Source organism: Suricata suricatta, chromosome 4 (assembly GCF_006229205.1).
Source record: "Suricata suricatta isolate VVHF042 chromosome 4, meerkat_22Aug2017_6uvM2_HiC, whole genome shotgun sequence".
In the NCBI taxonomy this organism is placed as follows: Eukaryota; Metazoa; Chordata; class Mammalia; order Carnivora; family Herpestidae; genus Suricata; species Suricata suricatta.
This window is the reverse complement of record NC_043703.1, coordinates 61,085,476-61,107,257: the sequence shown is the minus strand read 5'-3', so window position 1 is coordinate 61,107,257 and position 21,782 is coordinate 61,085,476. Positions and strand designations below refer to the sequence as shown.

General features: G+C 43.5%; 2 long non-coding RNA genes across 2 annotated transcripts in view; one reads left to right on the top strand and one right to left on the bottom strand.

Annotated features, from left to right (window-relative positions):
• LOC115290797 overlaps positions 1–1,312 on the top strand; it is a 5,144-nt gene extending 3,832 nt beyond the window's left edge. Inside the window, exon 3 of the long non-coding RNA XR_003908205.1 lies at positions 1,081–1,312. This is a non-coding gene — a long non-coding RNA (uncharacterized LOC115290797). The remainder of the gene's footprint in view (positions 1–1,080) is intronic.
• Positions 1,313–13,670: 12,358 nt separating this feature from the next.
• Positions 13,671–20,661, bottom strand: LOC115290799. The gene is made up of 2 exons (XR_003908207.1): positions 20,529–20,661; positions 13,671–13,798 (listed from the first exon to the last, which is right to left on the bottom strand). It is a non-coding gene; the product is annotated as an uncharacterized LOC115290799 (long non-coding RNA).
• Positions 20,662–21,782: the final 1,121 nt, after the last annotated feature.

Here is a 21,782-nt window from a genome sequence, read left to right as displayed (position 1 = left end):
TCAATAAAGCAAAGAATGGAAAAAAGAAGCTTTCCAGTAATTTCAGAGTAGAAATAGGACCTGCAAGGTGAGTTTGCATGTCTGAAGAGTGGCACATTCTGTTCTCCAGTTTCCAGATACTTAGGAGTTTGTTTTACAGCCTGGATTCATCCACTCTGGCCTCTCACACCAGTGAGCCGGCCCCCTCAGGAAAAGGACAGGCATCTTAGATCACCCACACCTATATTTTTTCATCAAGGTTTGGCTGGAGGAAACGGTAGGAAAAGGCCTAAGAGGGCACGTGAGTGTTTCACCTAACTCAAACAAATGATTAACTAAAATGTGAGGAGAAAAACAATAACAGGAACCAACAATGGTAAGAACACAGATGAATCATCCGTCAGCCTTCGCTGATTGACGTCAGACTGGCTACAAATGGTGTTTTACAAGTGAAGGGCAAGGTGACCTCCAGGGTCATATGCTCCTGCTTCTTGAGATTATTTGCCTTCTCCAGGTACATCTCTAAAGGTGTGCAAACGCGTGTCAAGGGAGCCTTTAGGAAGTTAGAGTCCAAATTTTGGAAATGCTGCCCTAAAGGGATTTGGATTATCTGACTTTACTCTATGAGAAAAAGGAAACTTTCACAATTCCAAAATGTCAAAGCGAAGATTTATATTTCTCCTCTATCTGACTTTTATAAACTTTTTAAGTGATGCTTCCTACTCTACTTCGATCACGATTGTTTTCCCCTCTTTTTTTTCCTTGTGGCACTAATTACCTGACAAACAAATTTGCCTATTGTCTGTCCCTCCCCCACTAGAATATAAGCTTTTTGAGAATAGGAATACTTTATGTTCACTGCTGTACCCCCAACATATGGGTCACTGCCCCGTAAGAGAAGTTATCACTAAATAAATGAATCTAATCAAACATCTATCTAAGGTGATTCACAAAACGTTTCTTGGGTTCATTAGTAAGGAAGGGTATAACAAAGGCTAAAAAGAAAGAAAAAGTCACATTAATTTACCATCTCTAATAAGACTTCAATAAAGGTTAACCAACAATATCATCATTTTTATTATTACCTGTTCATGATTTTAGATGACTTATCACCTCGGAGACAATATCCTGGAGCTTCCTCATGGCCATGGGACCAAATCCTGACTTTGACTCTCCCACCAAGACTATATACACATTCATTCTCTGTTTAGACAGGAAAAGAAAAAACCTGTCGAAAAGGAAAGTGAAGGCAGTCAGAAGAAGATAGAAGCTTCATTAGCAGCAGGATTCCCGACCATGAAGCTGCAAAACGGTGGGGACTGATTAACCAATTTGTTTCAGAGAACATTTTGAGATTTTAGTTTCTTTCAGTAAAACACATTCTGTAGCTATTTGATGTGAAATGATTCACTCGGTGTTCCTTTAAGAAAAAATGCAAGTTCCAAAAAATATTTGAAAGTTTTTCAAGGCTTGGCTCATTGTCTATGCTTATTACAGAACTCTTTAGTTCAGCTAAGTTCTCACATTTAATATGGACAAGTGAAAAGCTTATTTAAAAATATTTCTTTAGGGAAATGCAATGTTAGTATATGGTGGCAGGTCATATACACATGATCCAGTTTTCAAGCGAAGTCTAGCCGTACGTGGACACTTGAGCGCCTGATACCAGAAGACCTCAGGTCCATAATAATAGCCCTAGACCTCATGGGACAGGGCTGGGCAGAGGGGTCCTGGAAAAGCAGGGGTGAAATGGGGGAGTGTCATACTGGATGCACAGAGGCACACAGAGCCCTTTTGCCCTGGTAGCCCATATTGTTAACCTGGGGCTGCAACTGCCTTTGTGGTATTTTTTCTCTCTCTATTCATATAAAAGTGTCAAGTGACCCCTGGGAAAATATGGAGGATTTTGTAAATACTTCAGTCTGGACTCTCAAGATGACTGGGTAGGGAGGGTCTTGTGTCCAATAACCCAGACTCTTGGTTTTTTTACTGGGTGTGACTCAAGAAATTGGAATTATATAAGTGGATAAGAACACTGTAAAATTAGAGGCTTAACTCACCTCTTGGACTTTATTTAGATTTGGGTAAGAAATGGTAGATGTCAGAAATGCTTGGAAAATACAACTTCTACTGACATGGTTGGGGGGGTGGGGAAGGCCTTTTAATCACAAAGACTCTTATACTGAGTGAAATGTTACAGGTGGTGCTTTTCTCATTTTTAGCAAACAAGGATTGGATGTAATGTATATAATTCAAAGAGAACATAAGTCGGTGCCTCCGTCTCAGAGCTGTTCTTGGTTACTACTGCAGGGGACACCCTTCAAGTAGGCACTTTTGGAGCTTCCACAGCTCTGCAAAATGAATGAAGGACCAGGTGGTCACTTCATTCTGATCACTTGAAGGCCAAGACTTTTCCAGAGGCCTACACAGTCAGGATGGGACAGGAATATTATCAGAAAGTACGCAAACGAATTTGCAGAGGTATAGTGTAGTAAAGATTGAAATAGTAGGTGAGCCATGAAGGGAAAACAGAGGGAGGAGAAGAGTATAGCATGATCTAGGTGAAGACACATATTGCAGTTGAACTTCCTGCTAGTCAAAGGAATCACAGCAGGATGACTTGAATTCTCAGTAGCTAATAGAAGAATGCATAACAACGTACCAAAGAAGAGGTAATGTAAAAAAAAAAAAACAGCTTCAAAATCTAAATAGAATGTAGTGTAGTGTCTGTTTTGCTAGAAATGGTAAAAACACAAGTGGCAGGATCATCACGGACACGATTTCCAAAACTCCAAAACTGTCTTTCATCAGCTTTTCTTTTCTTGAAGGGATCTCAATAATGGCACTAATAATGGCAATGGTAATAATGATGACCCAAGGGATATGAAATCAATAACATGGCTCTATTGCTTTCTGATGATCTAACTTATAAAGGGCTAGATCTTTGATGGCCAGTGATCTCCTTAGATAGCTCATCTCAAATATCAACCACCTCAGACTGATTTCTGACATAATGTAGACCGTGGGTGGGCAAGGCCTGTATACATCCACTGAAGAAACATTATAAATGAAGAGTGCTATTATTGTTGAACTGTTTTAGTTTATATGCAGCAGTCATTAAGTAGAATGATATTTTTAATTGAAACAAATGATTGCTAGAGACCCCTTACCAATATACTATCCAACTGGCCACAGCTTTTTCAGGAAGAGGTTTGGCATTTTCAAGAGACTGGTGAATTTTGGGGGTAATCATGGTTTCTCTAAAGGAGAAAAGATCGGTTGGTTTTATATACATATACATATTCGCCATTATTAAGAACCATAGGAGAGAAGTCAATATGCTCAGGGTTCACCCAGATGAAACAGAGTTTTTGTGAGCTTCTGAGATTTTTTGTGACTTTCTTGGTTTAAGATTGGTTAGATCATGTGCCATATGTTTCCATAAGGAAAATGCATGCTATTCCTCTACATATGGAAATATAAAGCAATTATGCAATGTAAAAGCTTAGCTTTTGCTTGACAATGATAATTTTATAGACAACCCCAGAATTTCAATAATACGGTATTTTGGTGTTACAGGAGATAAAATCTGATTGGCTGCTTCCTTAAACTAAATGAAAATCCTCATAGAAACACATCCCTCACTTGCACTGAAATGTTCATCCCAACTTTGTTTGATAATTAGGAAAATTTGGAAATATCTAAACAACAAAATGGAGATAGAGAATAATGGCTCTCTCAGTCAGCTACTGCCACATAACAAACCACTCCAAAACTCTATGGCTTAAAACAATATGTATTGCTTTCTCATACTGAACTACAGATCAGGCGATTTCTTCTGATCTCATCTAGGCTTCTTCATGAAACTGGTCAGCTGATAGATCAAATGGAAGGCAATTGGCACAGGAAGGGCTTAGCTCTGACAGCTGGGTGACTGGTCGCCCTCCATGTGGCTTTGTCATCTCCAGGGGGCTAGTGTGGGACTTTTCTCAGGTTCATAGTCTACAGGAGGGTTCCACAAAGGAAAGTGGAAGTACAAAAACCTTGAGGCACAGCTTGGAATCTGCACTCCATCACTTCTGCTCCATCCTGTCAGCCCGAGCAAGTCCTAAGACGAGGCCACATTCCAGGGGTGGAAAATAAACTTCACTCCAATGGAAGGAGCTAAGAAATCATGCTGCAAAGGATGTAGAAACAGGGAGGGATGAAGAATTGGAAGCAATGTTGTAATCTACCACAGTGGTGGACTCATTTGATGGGAGACTATCCAGTCATTAAAAATGAAGCCTCTGGAGCAAGTATAGAGTGTTAAAAGAACACAAGAAAAAATTGTGTGTTAGCTTTTATTACAACCTATAAATGGACATACAAAAGATTAGAGGAGAAATACAGATATGATAGTTGCATACAAATGACAGAAATTGTGTTTTTAACTATTTTTCTAAAAATATTCTGACAGCTTTAGAGAATAACCCAGATCTCATATCACATCCGCATGTACCATAAACCATAGTTCAGTCTGTCAGTAGGATTGGTCTGAAATACCCAGTGAATGAACCAAACATTATGGAGAGAAAAGGCAAATGATCTATTTTTTAGACAAAATGATGCGACTCAAAAACTCCATGTCAAACAATCGAGCTGACAGAGGGAATGTAATGTGACATGGCATGCTTGCTATTTCTAGGGAAATCGAGTTAGAGCTTTTAAAGTACAAAGCAGAAAGCCTTTGCCTGGTAAAGTATTTTGCACAGGAGTGAAACCTTTCATTATATGACTAAATCAATGGAGATTGCCTCCTCCGTTGGAATTTCCTTTTGTCCGCACGTGAACTCCGAGGGCTTCTGTTCTTGCATTCGGTTCAATAACTGGGTTCACAAATGAATGACTCCATTCAAGGTGATGCTGACTATTGTACTGGAGTCACTATGTAGATATTGATTTCATGGCCTTTGACTCTCTCTTAGGTCAGTCACTGACCGGCACATTGAACCCAATCTCATGGGTTGACGTTAGCCATGGTGGCGTTGTCCTGACTAGTTTTGATTTAGGGATGCTGTGGTTCTAACACAAACCTTCTCTAGAGTACAATTTCTGCAGGATAGCTTTCAACAGGACTCACCTGTGACCTGACAGACAAACTGTGGAGGATCGTGTAAAGTCAAACACAGGTTTACACTAGAATTGAGCCCTCACGAGTGGCCCAAAGTCACTGTTCTCGTGGAATGGCAAAAGAAACCAGAATTATAGAAATTCAGAGCTGGAAGGCAATTTAGCATCTGAGGAAAATTAGGTCCACAGGCTGCATGCTATTTACATGTGCTCCAGTCCTCAAATTAGTTGCAGGGAGGTGGCTCCAGACCTCCTCTCCACCGTTCTGTTGCCCTTGAGGGTTTTCTGTCCTCCGATGGACACCGATGGTTGGGGGCACCAATCCTCCCAAGACAACGTGTGGCAAGAGGAAGATCACCCCACTGGGAGAGCTGGGAGAGGGCCATATCACTCCCAATCTCACCCTGCCCCATGCTTACTTTCAGAACTGCTGGTCCAGGGAGATCTGGGAGCCATCAGTCATTTGTCCAGCCCCGCCCCCCTCTCGTACCTCTTCCAGATTCTTGGTTTAACCCTCTGGCCCAGCCTAGAACCTCTATGCCCCCAAGCCCTCTCTCCTCTCTGTTCCCAGCAAAACGGACAATCAGTGACGTGTAACTTATTTAAATCTCAAAGCGCAGATCCTGTTTGAGGGATTTGCATGTTCACAAGGATTGAATCTTACAGAACTGAAACTGTTAAAAGGTATGAGCCTGTGGGAGGCACACAGACTCCAATGCCTGTGAGCACCTGGCAGGCAGCTTGGAGTGGGGCAGGCCAGGGGGCAGAAGCATCTCTCCCACGAGGCTCCTTTGCACCAAGGGTCTCACGGTGACTGGTTAACTTGATGGTCCTGGGCCAGTTCAGAGGCCCAAGGAGACATCTCTCAACTTGCTCCCCAGACACTCCAGTGCGCAGAGTCAGGGCGTCGTCCTTCTCGTTTCCTGGCCAGACTCTTCAGCCTCTGGTGTAAGAACCAGGTCATCCTTGTAGGGGACATGCTGCTCATATTTTCCTCTTTGTTATTTTTTTCAGAAGAAGCTGGAAATCTGGGTTTTATGTGAAATCTTCTGATTTTTATATTCTGGGAACTAGTTCCGATTGTGGAAAGCCTCTTCGGGGTGGGGGGCGGGACAAGTGACATCATCTGTGGGCTGAATCTGGCCCTCACGGTGCCCTTTTATGACCTCTGCTGAGGGTGGATGTTTGGGGAAGCGTGGGATGAGGTGGGACAGAGCGGATACTCCTCAAATCGTAAAGTGGGGGAAGGGGCGTCAGGGGATATGAAGGAAGCTTCTTAGCATCTCCCGGGATGGAGCAAACCCAGGAAGTACAGAATTTTTGTTTTGGGTTTCTCAAAGGGGGGACATGATCTTTAAGGGCTGTATAACTGTGCCTTTGTGAATGGCCACCCACATGGGGCCACCCATGTGGGACCATGTGGGTCATGAACAGAGAGGTCAAGCAGCAGGAGGGTGAAAGCCACAGTCACTGCCCAACCACGCTGCCCTGTCCGTGGCCACCTTTTGACTGTGGCCTGGGTGTGGAGCCATCACAGAGACGGCTAGCAATATAGAATCATGGAATCTCGGTGCTCTAAGCCACCTTAACTGTGGTCTGTTCAACCATGTCCTTTCACACCAACTGAGCACGGAGGAGGGGGGCTTCTTGCTCCCCGCCTCCCACAGCTGCTTCACGGAGGAACTGAGACTACCACACGGCAACGCCTCCCTCCCTGACACAGAGCTTGTCTGGCATGTCCTTCCCAGCCCTCTCCTCCACCCTCACTCCAAGAGGAGTTGTCCTAAAGGTGGCTGTGAAATGAAAACTCAAATGCAGCTTCATTTTGGTATCTCTGTAAGACTTTTTGTACCAAAATTTCACAAGCCAAAACAATAACAACAACAACAACAACAACAAAAAAGTCTTTCTCAAATCATGTAACCCCTAGTTAGGGCTTAGAAAAGAGAGACACCAAACCATTTTATGCTTTGCTTGATTATGATGAAAAGCATAGAAAGTGTGCATGCCTGACATCCTACTGAGCATTTTCTACACATGCCTGCATTAACTCTTCATTATTATCCTCGTTTTGCAGTTGGGGGAACTGAGGCTTTAAGAAGCTAAGGAGTCTTCCCAAAGGCTCTCACAATCAGTAAGTGAAAGAGCCAGGATTTGTACCTCTGAAGTCCAACCCAGAATCCTAACATAATAAAAGTGTGGTCCCCATAGCTGACTTCACCCCTCACTCAACTCCCAGGAGATAACGAGCTTTCAAAGGTCCAGTTTCCAGAAAACTCCCCAGCGCCCCAGCATCTAGGGAGCTGCCCCTGCCTCTTATGCTAAACACTTCTCTGAGCCCACTTCATCACGCGTTGTTGTTTTTTTTTTTTTTTCCAGGCTCCAAAAATGTGGTCTTCCCTCATTACACCAATTAGGCAGGAACAGATGGTCCTCTACTCAATAGTCAACCATTCAACATTTATGGAAGAAAATCCTGGAAGGTTTATTTCAAATACAAGAAGTGTCAACCCAAAGGAAAAAAAATTTTTAAATAATTCTCTGGCGGGGAAGAGTGCTAAAGAAAGGCTTTCCGCAACTTTAACCAAAATGTCATGGAATGTGTACACTATAATGGCAGAATGTCTTGATCCCAGAAGAATCCACATAAACAGAGGAGGTAATTGGATTCATCATTTTGACACCTGAAAGGCTGACAAGAAACCTTTAACCCGCCGATAATCAGCGGAGTGTGCTGTCATTGTGTTCCGTTCAACCAGACGATGGGATATCACATTAGCAAGCTGGCTGGCCTATTAGAGGCATGTAATTCTTTCATATACTTAGCGTGCAAGTGGATAGGATTCAAAACAGCTTCCTTCTCTCTGACATGCATCCAAATTTTTAATAGCAGCTAAGTACCTTACTAAGCAATTGAATAAAATAATGCATTCAAGCCCCGAAAAACCTTTTCAGACCTCTTTTTATCTCTACATTTTACTGATGGGAAATGGATTGTAATTCAAATTTATATACTGGGCACATGCCAGGCAATAGATTTTTTTTTTTCTTTGTAAAACTCAAGCATTCCAAACTATTGGAGGAGTTAAGCAATTTTGATCATTTTGAAACTAGCTGTCAGATTTAATCTGTGCTAAAGAGACAGAGGGCAAATGTATTCTGAAGCTTGTTATATAATTTACAGATTATTTTTGCAATTTATATTCCATCAAATAGGGTGTATTAGGCTCTCAGAAAGCACGTAATGATCAATTAATTTCAGCAGAGCAATCCTGGTGGCACTTAAGGGACAGAAATGATTAGACCCTTTTCTAGCTGAGTCCCAAGGTCAAGTCATCAAATATGACTGATTATATTTTCTAATGGTTTCTCTATGCCCATTAAAGAGCACTCAACTATTCAGGCTCTGCTCTGATCATGACATTCAAAATTTGCTTGGACGACTCCTGACAAGCAAAAATGTATTCTCTAATCTTTAACCACATAAACAATAGCTAACCACTTGTAATTGAGTTTAAATTGATTTCAGGTGGCTTCAGAGAAAAGCAATTTCTACAACAGATTAACCTCTTAATTAAAGTATATTAAGAATACTGTCAGGTGTAGAAATTCTGCCACAGCAGAAAATTATACCTCATTGACATTCATTTATGAAAGAATTGCTGCTCTGTTCCCAGGTAACAGGTTACTTATTTGGTTCACTCTGTGGAACAGTCTTTTCCATGGGACAGGGTGGGGGGCAGGGCAGCATGTGATGTGAGACAGACATTGTTTATGGCTTGATGCTGTCCTTGTACTCAAGTCTTCAGAAAGTCACTTTCCTCAAGGAATGGGACCCTTCTGCGGAAACTCTAGACTCCCTTAACCTAAGAAGAGAAGGAAAGCATGTGTCAACCTCCTCATCAATAGTGACTCTACGGGTCTCTGCGGGGTGTTGTTCTCCGGTGTGTTTAAGGTAGACACCATCTTGGCTCTAAGTCCTTGTTACTGAAAAGGGGTCCTCAGATGAGCATCACTTGGTGGGCTGTGAGAAATGCAGCGTCTCGGGCCCCTCCAGCTCCTGCCCTCCGCATCCCCACCCCCTCAGACCAAATGAACTAGAATCACCAAGTTCACAAGATCCCCAGGGAATTCATTTGCACTAAGTTTAAGGGGCACTGCTCCTAGAGACCGTTGTGTCTGGATTCTCAATATCCTGGGGATCTGTACAGTGTCAGTCAGTCTGGTGAAGACAAAAACAAAAACAATGTGACTGGTTGCTAAGCAATATGGAAGCCAGGCAATTCTCTCTCTACTTTTTACTTGTCAAGACCCTGCTAGCTTTTTCTTTTTCATGTCCTGGTTGGGAACACCTTGGGTGAATACAGTCCCACTCACCCAATTCTGTCCCAGGACATGAGACATATGGAGTTCCTGACTGGAGCTGCAGTTGGTTCTAGAATGAAGCTTTATCCTTATGCTGGCTGCATGGGCCTGGGACGACCTGACCCTGGCAGCCTGCTCTCTCTAGAGTTCCTGCTCCTGAATTGGCTCCAGCCTCTGTTATCCTCAGCTGGGGAGCTTTCGCTGTCTTCAGAACTTGCATTTCTTACCTTGCCCACCTGGTCCTGAGGTAACCCACTTCCCATTGTTACCTGTCTAAATTCATGGGGCAGAAGTCCTTGCCACAACCCTAGGGGGCAGCCTCCAGCCTTCCTTAACACGGCCTGTGGTTATTAAAAGGAAGTCACACCAAAATGCAGCTGTGCTTAGCACCCAGGTGTTGTTAAGAAAAATTGGTTTAGAGTAGCAAATCTCAGGCTTGACTACACATTACAATACCCTGAGGAGATTCAAATTTTCCAATGCCGAGAGTCCCATCCCAGATCAGCATTAGTTCTAAAAAGCTCCCAGCTGATTCTACCATACAGCCAGATTTAGGAAACACCAGTTTAGAGAATCTTCCCTGACCCAGCCCTGGCCAGCACACTCCATCCTCTATGCTTGAGTAACTATTTGCTTCTTATATTCTACGTAGTCTTTCTCTCCCACTACCAGAGCATTGACAAAATTGTGAATGAAGTGTGTATGTCTCAATGGAGGGTGTAAAGAAAAGGGACGGGGGAGAGGACTGTCCATGCATTACCAGTCGTATTGCCAAGACCGTGCAAGGGTGGAGAGTAACCGGCCACCCAACTTCTTCTGGCTTAAGGTGCATGACCAGTGCAGAAGAATCACACAACATGACAAAATGTAACCCGGTAATCACAACCACTTGCAAACCTTGAAGAAAGCCAGATGAACACAATGCAAGAGACTCAACATGACACAGAAAATGTTTTCCTACTTGCAAATGTTTTCCTACTTCCTACTATTCCAAGAAAGAAAAGTGCTCCCAAACTGTCTGTGTCCATAGTTAGTCTATGCTGTGTCCCGAGCATCAAGTCACGGAGGTAAAGCAGAGAAGGCACCAGACGCCCTGGGTCTGCCTGTGTCCACGGTTAAAAAGAGAAGGCAGCCCCAGCACCACCCACGCCAGGACTCCTAGCCTGGTGTCACCACTGTGGTGGGGGCGGGGGGTGGGGAGCGGTCTGAGCCTGTGTCAGCACGAAGTTAGAGCACCTGCTGGGGTGAGGAGGATGCCAGGACAGTCAGACACGCTTCCTCTGCCCACCATTTCTTTCACGGGACAGGAATTCAGAGCGACTGCCCCAGGGTGCTTGGTTGGCTAAGTGTCCCCCTCAGACCAGCAGATGAGCTGCACCTGGGAACTTGTTAGACATGCAAATGCGCTGGGCGAGGGCCCCACCCCAAACTTACTGAATCAGAAACTCTACAGTGGGGCCCAGGGAGCTGTGGCTTCAGAAGCGCCCCAGGTGATCCTGATCACCCTCAGGTTGGAGGCCAACTGCTTTGTTTTGCACTTACTTAGAGCTCACTTCCGGATCTCTTCCATCGTCTTGTAAGAGGCGGTGACACTGAAAAGGCCTGCTCTTCCCTCAGACAACCTGCTGGGGTTACTAACCCCATGCGCAGTCCCCTATCTGAACCTCGGAGCCTCTGCTTCCCAGGCTCCTGGCTGCGGTTCCTGATCCCTGCAGTCTGGTTTGCCTCTTGAACCTGAAAGAGCTGCCTTCTCAGTTTCCTCCCAGGCTCCGGGCCCTGCTCCTCTGCTCAGTATCTCCCCACTCTGCTTCCTTGTCTCACAGCAGTTGAGGCTTAGCCTCATCCTACAGTCAACAGAGACCCCGGTGATCTTCTCGGTTTGCCCCCTCCAGACCTGCTACATTTAGTTAGCATCCAATATACTGCTGTCAAATAATTGTGAATGAAATAATTAAGCAGTTTTTAGTTTCCAAAATTCTTTTCCCTGTATTATCTCATCAGATCATTGTGACAGTCAAAGACAGGGCCTGAGTATGAGCCACATTTAACAGTCAGCAACACCGAGGCCAACCCGGGTTATAGCACAGTCAGCAGTAGAGCAAAGACTGGAATCCAAGTCTCTGAAATCCTGCTACAGGAGCCCATTCCAGCTGAGCAGCATTTTCTGCACTCCTCACTCCAATGATACTTCCCACTCTCCTCAGTAGCACACAGTTAACATCTCCTTCTAGACCCAGATCTGAAATCAGCATTCACCTCCAGCAGGTACTGGTTTAAACTGGACAAACCGCACAGAATGTTCTTTCCCTTGTTGCACAAGTGAACCCCAAAAGATTTAGCAGAAGACAGGAGCATGGAGGTCGGGCCGTGCAGAGAAGGTCGTTCGCACCTGCGGTGATTGGTTCATGGGGTCAAATGAGTCTCTGGTGACTGACAGATTGATTAATGGGTTGGGGAGTGGTTGAGACATCACGTACTTGAACCTCTCACTAGTTTGCATTTGCCCCTCATGTCTTAGGAACATCAAGAATAAAGTTCAGCATTTGAGAACTAATGGGATTCCCTTTGGAAACTTCTGCTGCAAGCTCCAGCCTCTGAAGGCCAGTACTTCGCCTGGAGGGGAAGCACCTGTCTTCAAGCCCGGGTTTGCCCAGAGGCTGAGGGTAAAGGCCCTGAGCCAGGACATCCGCAGTGTGTGGTGGGGAGATTGAGTGGCGCACTCACCCATCTGATCTAAACCCATGTCCCAGCCTCTCGATGCAAGTCCTGCATCTGGCTGATTCGATTGCAGTGTTCAAACCCGACAGGTGCCTATCGCTGCAGCCTGCACCGCTGGACTCCCACCCTCAGCACATCCCTGCCAGTGCTTGCTGCCCTGTGTGGACCTCCGAATGCCAACCTGGTCCAGCCTGTGGAAAGGGCAGACCACGGCCATGCCTTCCGGTTTGGCTAGGTAACTTGGACTCTGATCATAGCTCTGCTTTGAGACTTGCATAAACCCAGTCCCGTGTCTCATATCACAACTTGGTCCCCTGGCCTTACATGCTCCCTAGATGGTCTACCCCAAGCCTGGCCCACCTTCCAGTCCAAAATCTTCCTGGTTGTTTCTGACATTTGGTCTCTGTGACCTGGCAGCCACTCTCTTCAGCTCAGTGAACAATCCTGCCTGGAAAGGTCAAACCTTCTGGCTTTACATTGAAAGCATAGTTGAGGCTCAACAAATGTTAGTGAGAGAAAAATATCTGAAGAATGGAATAGATGGATAAATTGCACTTGGAGAAAGGGAGAACAAGCATGACTGGACTGGCCTTAGTTTTCAAATACTAAGCTAAAAAGAACATTCCGCTGACCCTGAATCCCACATGTATGTCTGTGCCTCCTCACAAGGCATCTGAATTCTCAGTTGTTATGAGACAGCCCTGCACTTTCCTGAGCAAATGACAGAGAGGAGGATGGAAGAGAAAGAAATAGAAAAAAGAAAAGAGTGCCTAACACATAGCTTTTAATGAGCACTAACTATGTACTAGGCACTCTGCTAAATACTCAGCACACAGTAGCATGCTCCACCCTGGCAACAATCTTATATAATGGTGACACTGCCCCAATTTACAGATGACCAACTATAGTGCAGCCAGAATGCGGTTCCAGACCTATGCTCTAAGTGACCTTGTTAAGTTTCTTCCCCAACAGGCACTGGATTCTGTGCTTAGTCATAGTTTACTCCTTCACTTTGGCCTCACAAAGTGGTACTTGGTTGGCCAACCTTCATCATTGCATATGTCATGTTTTTACCAACAACATTCTCTTTGATGCTGGGTAGCATCGATATAATCCCTTGAAATGTTGAAAAATCAAGTTTGCTAACAAAGCCAGGTAATTTCAACTCACATAACCTGGGAAGAGACTGAACTTGGGTCTTGACGCTGACTGTAGGACCTTGAACAAGACAAGCATCTCTAAATGCCATCTAGCATTCTATGCCTCATAGTGCTATTCAAAATCAAATGAGCTATTGACGTAGGTAGGGGTGCTCTAAAAAACTGGAAGGCATAACCAAAAATAAAAATTATTATGTCAAAAAGTGGTTTATCTCTTTTTGTCCACTGAATTCACTACCTAAGAGTCAGGGAGGGAGACAAGATCTTTTATGGCTGGGTTCATTTCAACAACAATCCTTTCTGCAAACATCCATTAAGGTTTTAACATGAGCCAGACACTTTTATAGGTATTTTATTTTTTCAGAGACAAGAGACAAGACACTTATGACCAAGTTGCTTCTTTACTTCCAAATCTCTTCATATTTTGGCAGGTATCACACCTTCTGTGGACCAAACACCTAAAGCTGGATGGACAGGCCAGTTAGTTGAGATTTAGACACCATGGTTTGACTCTACAAGCACCAAACTCTTCTCATCTCACCTTGGGATCTTGCCACACACACATCTGCGGGGCCTGTGGGGCAAGGTCAAGTTGCTTTTTCAAGGAGGCCATTTTGTCACATGGATTCCCCACAAGAGAGTGTAGATGAGTCACAGCAGACCCATCATTTTATAACAAACAGCTCAAATGTGTGCCCTGCTGAGCATGAGTCAGGTTCAGTGTAGACTTATAGGCAGTCTCCTTTCCAGCTTTCTACTTTTTTCCGTCTAGCTTCTCTTCCTGAGTTTGTTTTGCCTTTAGCTTTATTGTGCTTAACTCTATACCAATATTTTGATACTTTTGTCTAAACTCAATGGCTAAGAAAGAGATGGTACTTTTTTTGAGAAATGCATTCCATAAACACAATAGACTATGAGTATTTCTCAATTTCCTTTAACAAAGCACACATCAGAAACTTATTTTTAACAGACCCTTTTTATTGAGATATATCCAATACTTTACAATTCGCCCACTTAAAGTCCACAATTCGATGGGTTTTAATGTGTTAACAGAGTTACAAAACACTAGAATATATTTGTATCACCCCAAAAAGAAACTCCATACCCCTTAGTGGTTACACTCCATTTCCCCTGGACCTTCCAGCCCTAGGCAAACAATGAACTACTTTCTGTCTGTATAGATTTGCTTATTCTAGATACTTCATATGAATATTATCATCCAATATGTGATCCTTTGTGATTGGCTTCTTTGACTTAGTATAATGTTTTCAAGGTTCATCCATGTTGTAGTTCCTGGAAACTTTTGCATCTCCTCAATCAGGAACTCAGACTTATGTTCCTTCTTCTCATGGAAATTTGTATTGACCTTGCCTCACTTGGAACAATAATAGTAAATAACAATAAAAGTATCCTTTGGTGGGTGCTTATACACATACTGTTTCATCCTCACCACAACTTATAAGGGAGTTACGGTCACTATTTTCCAAGTTAAGACAACAGCAAAGGTCATAGTGCTTGATGAGTGATAGAGCTAACATTCTAACTCAGATCTCTGAGTCTAACTCTGTCTCCTCGCTCCCACATAGTAGGTCTGTCTTGGAAGATGAAGTCAAAGTCATCTCCAGCAGCATCATAAACACCTTTATTGTGTTTCTCAGAAGCTTAGCACTGGCCCATGGCTGTAACTTTGATGTGCGCCAGAGGAGTTGGAGAGAAAACTCCTTCAACACAAGATACTCTCAGAGATAGCCTAGACAGAAAATGAGGCAGGATGCATGGAGGTCAGACTGTGGGACTCCAGAGTCCAAAAGATCTGGGTTCAAGTTCCAGATCTTCCAACTTTTGGTTGTGTGCACTTTGAGCTATTACTTTCTCATTTTTTTTTATTCTCCCATATGGAAAATGAGAATGGCACCTACCTCGTAGGGTTATTAAGGGAATGACACAAGTAAGAGAGGGCTTAGCACGGCACCTAGCACCGAGTAAGTACTCAAGAATGTTTGCTACTGTTAAGAAATGTAGTCAATGATATTGTAATGTCTGGTGACAGATGGGAGCTACACTTGTGATGAGCACAGCATAGTGTGTACACTTGTCAAATCACTATATTATACACTTGAAACTAATGTAACATTGCATATCACCTACACTCAAAAAAAAGAGTATTTGCCACTGCTGGTTATTATGATGGCATCAGACAAAGATGGAATGACACTGCATCAGTCAACCTGAAAGCACATCTTCATGCTCTTTACCTACACACACACCAGCGGAGTTTGGCAAGTGACGCTCTCACTGGCCTTCTGTTATCATGTCTGAGGTAACTACTAGAAGGGGAAAGAGTTTAATTGCAAAAGGGAATAAAGAAGAAGTAAGGCCTATACCGTTGGGCAAAAGAACAGCCTCAGAAACCAAACGACCTCCACAGAGCCCTCAACAACAAGAGAGAGAGGGATGAGTCAAGAGGGAGAGAGGCAGCCATGTTGTCATGGTTTTGCTGGAGAATCAGCCTTTAGAAAGTTCACCGAGTCTTGCAAAAACAGGACTACCATAGTAGGAAAACTTGCCAAATTATGCAATTTGGAGCCAAATGCTCCTTTCCGCCTACCCCCCCCCCCCAACCTCATGATGTTCAGTTTCTGGCTATGCCAAAAGCAGTTACTGGCAAGGAAGTAATTAAAAGAAAAAAATTTTTGGCATATGGCAAAAGGCAGGGAAGTAGAAAAAGAACCCCAGAGGACTTTCCCCCAACCTTTTATTAAAATTATTTTCTGGATTTGGCAAAGTGGCATTAATCAAAATACGAATTTCAAAATGAAACTCATTTCAAAGCTTGTAATTAGAGGGATAACTTTCTGTAGAAGTCTTAAATAAAAAATCTATTCTACAGATGCACACTCACACACAACAACAAAAATGTGCAAGGACATTTGGTGCAACATTTTTAAATACAGACCTTCCTGGATTTACAACGGGGTTATGTCTATCACAAGTCAAAAATTCATTTAACACACATAACCCACCAAACATCATAGCTTAGCCTAGCTGACCTTAAATGTGCTCAGAACACTTACATTAGCTACAGTTGGGCAAAATCACTTAACACAAAGCCCATTTTATATAATAAAGTGTCGAATATCAGATGCAATTGATTGACTACTATACTCAAAGTATGAAAGCAGAATGGCCATATGGATACAAAGTGGTTATCAGCGTAGTCTGTTCACCCTTGTGATCAGTGGCTGCCTGGGGGCGTGGCCGCTGCCAGAGTCAAGTGGCAGGGTCGGACTGCATATTGCTAGCCCGGGAAAACATCAAAACGCAAGATTCAAAGATTCAGCTTCTACTCAATGGGTATCTCTTTCTCACCATCTTAAAGTCAAAAAATCGTAAGTCAGAACCGTCATAGGTCGGAGCCTTCTATAATTATGAAAAACAACCAGAAAGTCCCCAAACAGGACAATGGTTAAGCAAACCATGGCATCAGCATCTGACAGAATACCCTAGAATTCTTAAAACTGATGGAAACTCTCTAAGGGCAGAGGTTTTGTCTGTTTTGTTCACTGCTTTGTTCCTACTGCCTGAAGTACTGTCTGGCACTTTGTAGAGTTCAAACGTCTGTCAGTTAACTCTTTGAGTGAATGTTTGTGAGATGCGTTAAGAATAAATAGTTCAGTACATATGCACATACATGTCTCTGTGTATATATATATATATATATATATATATATATATATATATATATATGTGGTGAGTTTGTGTTGTACCCATGTAATAGTTGTTGACATGGTGACAACTGTCTAACACAGGCATGAAGATATGGATGCTTTAACACCAGAGGAGGTGGTTCTGGACAGAGCACTCTTCCGACCTTCCTGTGACTCCTGTACCCCTTGTCCTCTTACCTTGTCTCTTACTGTTCAGGTGGGATTCATTTTGCTCCACTTTTTTCCATAGTAATTGTTCTTCAAGGGCACTTTCATATTTATACAATGCAAAAAGTTAATTAATAAAGATATGAGGCTCCTTACATATTTTACCTAGTGGTGATGGAGGACAGCTGCTGTCTTGGCCTCAGACTCTATTGTGCTAAGACAATTTTGATTCATAGTAGGTAAATATTTACATAGAATAATTTTTCAGTAACTAGGCCATCTGATGGGCTCCCAAAATGGTCCAGTTCAATTGAGATGCAAGAAAAGTCTCTTTCATAGTTCACATAACTGAAGTAGATGTGGGGGCACAAATTTATCTGAGTGAGTGCTATCTCCGGCACGTGAACTTCCGACACAAAACAAACCTATGCTAGTGTTGTTAATTATCACTTTTTGATAGACAAAAAAATTATTTCTTTTTTCTAATGTTTTATTTATTTTTGAGACAGAGAGTTTCAGAGCATGAACGAGGAGGGGCAGAGAGAGAGGGAGGCACAGAATCAGAAGCAGGCTCCAGGTTCTGAGCTGTTAGCACAGAGCCTGACATGGGGCTAGAGCCCACAAATGTGAGATCATGACCTGAGCTGAAGTTGGAGGCTTAACCCACTGAGCCACCCAGGCGCCCCGAAAAAAATTATTTCTAAGATAAAATTGGAATGCAATAGTTACCGTTTATGCAAGCCACAGCAGAGACCTGCAGAAAATATTGAAAACCTTTGTTCTGGAAGTGTTGTCTTGGTGACCTGTTGTTACCTTTTCCCTGTTTGCAATTTCACTATTTCTAAGCCAGAGCTGATATCTCAAAAGTACCCAACCCAACGTGTTATGCAAACTTTAGAATGAAAACAAAATGAGGAGTTCAGCCTGGAATACATTTCATGTTCCCTGCACATCCACATACATGTACACACACACACACACACACACACACACACACACACCCCTTCTCAGGAAAGAATATGATGCTAACCAGTCCAAAGGGTTGGTGGCCATCTTGATCCTCTGCATTGTTTCATGGGTTTGACTTGATGAGGGACATTTAAGATGAAAATTGGCTATCTCCCTGCAGCCCACTGAACACTGCATAAAGCTTCTGCCTCTTACTCTCACCAAAGCCTCCACACTCACAGTACCATCTTTGGATCTTGCAATGCAATCATTTTTTATTAATCCATACTAAATAACATAGATTCCCCATAACATGGTTCAACATGGTGTGCCCTTAGAATAAAATGCAAAACCCTTGCCTTGTTCCTAAGGTTGGGCTCTTGTCTACTATCCTGTCACCTGGCATGCCTCACTGCCTCTCACAAGCCTCCAACTTTTCCCACCATGTGGCTTCTGCTCTTACTGTTCCTATTTTTTTGGAATGTGCTTCCCTCAGCTACTTTCATCCCTTTCTTCCTTCCTTCCTTTCTTCCTTCCTTTCTTTCTTTCTTTCTTTCTTTCTTTCTTTCTTTCTTTCTTTCTTTCTTTCTTTCTTTCCTTCTTTCCTTCCTTCCTTCCTTCCTTCCTTCCTTCCTTCCTTCCTTCCTTCCTTCTTTCTTTAGAGAGAGCATGCAAGCTGGGGAGGGGCAGAGACAGAAGGAGAGAGAGGATCCCAAGCAGATTCCACACAGACCCCCACACAGGACTCCATCCCATGAACTATGAGATCATGACCGGAGCCAAAATCGAGAGTCGAACACTTAACCGACTGAGACACCCAGGCACCCCTGCTTTCTTTTTTTAAATGACACATCCCCTAAGAGATCATCCCACTACCACTTCATCTACCTCCCATCAGATTCTAACATATCAGCCTTTTTTCCTTGGCACATCTCACAGTCTTTGAATAACTTGCCTATTGACTTATCTGGGTGTTATCAGTCTTCCTTTACTAAAACTTAAGTTCCGTGATGTCAAAGACTATGTCTTGCTTACTACTATATTTCCAGTGCTTAGCATATAGTAGGTATTCAAGAAAGAAAGGAGGGAGGCAGGGAGGGAGGGAGGGAGGATGTAATGAAGGAAGGAAAGAAGGAAGGGAGGGAGGGAGGAGAGAAGAAAAGAGGAGAGAAGTGAAGCGAAGCAAAGCAAAAAGAAAAGAAAAGGAAAAAAAAAAGAAAAGAAAAGAAAAGAAAAGAAAGCAAGCTTTCCCCAATGTTGATACAGTAAGGAGCACACAAAGGAACGGGTTTAGCACTAATAATTTTGAGCACAGAGTATGCACAGTGGTAAATGAGAGAAAACCTCAGAGCTGACACATGGAGACAGAGGCAATTTTGGAAACCATAAATAATTAGAAGCAGGATTTTTTTTCAGGGAATAACGAAAAAAGTAGTTCTCTAAACAAATAATGGATCAATTTAGAAGCAGCTGCACCACAGACATTTTACAGCATGTGCTAAGTGCCCAGTCATTGAGCTTCAGTTCCAAAAAAGGACTCAAATGTCTGGAGAAACATCAGTAAAACTATGCAGGACCCTGAGCTATGGGCCTATCCATGAGTCTATGAGGATCAGGCCAAAGTCTTCAAGGGAGAAAGATCAAGTAGAATCCAGAATTAAACCACAGCTCCTTTGTATTAGCCCCTCATCTCTAGGGTACAAAAGTCAGCGCTTGGTGCTAAGGATCAGGGTGGGCTGAGTCTTTGGGCAGAGGTCAGAGTGAGAAGTCAGCCCTTAGGGAAGGGCTGGGAAATAGGGACCAAAACAAGGGAGCAGACATTTGTCATCATGATGATGCAAAAAGTGCTTCTGGCATAGGAAATACAATCTCTCAAGGACACATGGTCCAATGGTCTCCAACCCACAACAAGGTATTCCCTAGACCCCACACATAGATACACTTTCCTGTTCAGACACCTTTGCGTTTGCTGTTTCCTGTTCTTTGGGATGCCTTCTCTCACTTCTTATCTGGTAAACTCTCACTCATTATTCAGAAGCCAACTCAAATGTCATCTCCATTGTGAAGTCACACAGTGACTCTTCTCCTGAGTGCCCCAAGTCTAGTTTTGCCCCAGGACACTCAGCTCTAGCTCATTGGCCTTGACTGACAGTCCTGTAGTATGTGTTCTGGCCCTCAACGATCATAGCACCTGTGCCTTACATAAGTCCTCATGAGCAAGGGCAGCCAGGAGGATCTTGCCCAGGTCCTGTCTCTCTAAGTTCCCACTCTGGGCTGACAGCTTGGCATAGTGAGAAGCCAGAGCATTCAGACCCACACTGTACTCATACCTTAGTCACTGACCTTCATGGTCAGAATGGACAATACTCACCGCCTGATGTGAGGGCCAGGCCAGGCACCCAACATGTGACAGTCTTTTCCATTCTGGGCTCACATGGGCCATCAGCTGGTTTGTGGAAGCTGGCACAAGTCTGCTGCTAAGTCTGCTGCTCTTCCTACCTGCCTCTGGGGTTCATTGTCACTGTCTCTTTGACTCCAAAACAATGTTCTCCACTTCTGAGTGCTTGTCGTGTCCCTCTGCCGGTGGCTTCTCTCAGCCAGCCTGTCATTGAGACATGGGAGCTTACCAAGGGAGTAGAACATGACACAGGTGTGAGGGAACAGGATGTGGGGCTCCAGCTCTGCCAACCCATATCTGGGACCATTAACAGCAGACCCAACCAAGGGCCAGCAGAGAGACTCACTGCATCAATGGGGCCACACAGAGGTGGGGGAGGGGAAATAAGCCAGATGATGTTAAGACTGAATTACAAAACTTTCCAAGTTAAAACATTACATAAATATTACGCATATGTTATTAAATATTAACATATTACAATAGTCCTGAAATATTGGATTTTAAAAGTCATGGTTCTTCTTTCCCTCTAAGCTATACTCTATGAAATATAAGAATATATGGTAGTGTCAGCAGAAGCACAGTTGTGTGATACAGATGTGATAGATGCAGTAGATTTTAGACATGTGAGGATTACTGCTAGTGGCAAGTCCTTACATTTGACAGTCTGGGAGGTCTGGGTCTAAATCCTGGTTCGGTGGCACTAATCATTCCGTATGGCCTCAGACAAATCATTCCATCTCTCTGCCTGTGTTGTATCCGCCGTAAAATGAGTTTGTGGACAGGGTTGTTAGGAGAATCAAATCAAAGTGATTGACACCTACCTCGCCTTTTACAGACATCGAGGATACTGTTTCTCGAATGCACCCTATTGTATTTCCAACACTGATTCCCAAGCAAGGGTGAAGTTCATTCCACCTAGACCAAAGGAGGTCATAAAATGGAAACATATACATTGATCAGCAGAAACCTTCCATCAATTAGGAAAAGAGGGTGATCTGACATTAAGAGGAACCCTTTCCACCCAGAAAGGAGGCAAGAGGAAGTAGAAACAGAGGCGAGAACAGGCATGAGTCTGCCTGAGGAGGGTCCCCACTTCTCTGTCCATTACCCTTCAAGCAAATCTTGAGAGGGGATAGGGAGAGGACATGAAACTCCTAGAAGCTCTCTACAGATTTGAGAAAGTACTGGAACACTGAGGTCAGGGTCCTTCTTTGGGCACAGACTTAA